Source organism: Bactrocera latifrons, unplaced genomic scaffold (genome assembly GCF_001853355.1).
Source record: "Bactrocera latifrons isolate USDA-ARS-PBARC rearing strain unplaced genomic scaffold, ASM185335v1 scaffold_822, whole genome shotgun sequence".
In the NCBI taxonomy this organism is placed as follows: Eukaryota; Metazoa; Arthropoda; class Insecta; order Diptera; family Tephritidae; genus Bactrocera; species Bactrocera latifrons.
In genome coordinates, this window is record NW_017537515.1 from 64,145 (window position 1) to 65,830 (window position 1,686).

Here is a 1,686-nt window from a genome sequence, read left to right on the forward strand (position 1 = left end):
CACTAAAAGTGCGTTAACCGACTAACAAAAAACGACAGAAACACTAAATTTTACGGAAGAAATGTCAGAAGGAAGCTGCATCCAGGCTTTTTTTAAAAATTGAAAWTGGGCTTGGCGTCGCCCACTTATGGACCAAAAACCATATCTCAGGAAGTACTCAACCGATTTCAATGGAATTCGGTATATAATATTTCCTTAATACCCTGATGACATGTACCAAATATGGGTTAAATCGGTTCACAACCACGCCTGAAATCTCGACTATCACTTTATCGTGCGAGAGTATAAAATGTTCGGTGACACCCGAACTTAGCCCTTCCTCACTTCTTTTCTCGATAGTTTTTTCATATGAACGGCACAGCCAAATTTTTTCGAACTGTCATCGCGCATAACCGATTTCAGTTTCATCAATTATATTGAATTAACATGCCTTCCAAAAGGAAAACGTTATTATCAAGGGACACTTCTGGAGCCAAATGAAAAAAGGAATCGAGAGAAGACGAGACTGAAGAGCAACATGAAAGAAGACTTTTAGACATGAGAGACAGACACGCAGCAATAAGGCTGAGTCAGAATCGGGAACACAGAGGTTTGAATTTCGATATGCAAAAGGAAGCATTTAATTATGATCCAACGGTTGACTATAATTTACATTCAAAGATTAATATTGGTCATATGGATGTAATTTGCTCATATTGTAATGCGAGAAAATTTCCGAAAGAAGCGGCAGGAATCTGCTGCTGCAACGGAAAGGTATTTTTTCCAGCACTTCGTGAACCACCTGAGCCGCTGTTAAGTTTGACGTCTGGGACGACTGACGAGTCTAAAGTTTTCATACAAAACATGCGCAGGTACAGATGACACCTTTGGAGGCAACCAAAATAGTAACGGAAGTAGGGTACATGCCAACATTCAAAATTCAAGGACAAGTTTACCATCGAGCCGGATCGCTGTTACCTGAGCCAATATTTGCAGATAGTTCTTTATTTATTTATAAATGTGAAAAAAATAATACAATTATTTTATTTACACGAAGAAAAGGAGCACTGGCTGCCAGGACCTTCGGCTCGCTGGTGAATCTAAGGCGTGACTAAAATTAAGTTCTATTGTCCACGCTTTTCATATTTGAAATCTTCATAAAATCTATATACATGCTTAAGTAAAACAAAAACAAAGTTCTTATCTAAGCTAGGTAGGATGTCATATTAAATGTTTTAGACCGCATTTATCCAGATATTTTGATATTTTTGTAACGTTCTCGAGAGACGTAGTTTTCAAAAGTGTTGTAGGTGTTTGGTTATCGAAGATAGTCCTCCTGATTCCAGTGAAATGGTGGCATTCGTCGAGCAGGTGATGTACTGTTAGTGACGCCCCCGGGCAGTAAGGCGGATTAGACCGATTGAAGAAGTACGAATGTGTGGCTATTGTGTGCCCTAAACGTAGGCGGACAAATGATTTAACATCGTTACGTCGACAGTTTGGTGGATAGGTTGGTTTGCTGTATTGGTGCTGAATGTGTCTCCAACTCTCCATTAGTGATTTAAGCTGGTGTTAGTGTGCCATCTTATATAAGTCTTTATTCTCAAGAAAGTCAATTAAGTCAAGTTGATTAAACAATGTTTAGATGATAAATATTTGATAATATTCAGTCGGGCAGCCAGTTGCTTTCTTAAATACAAACAATGT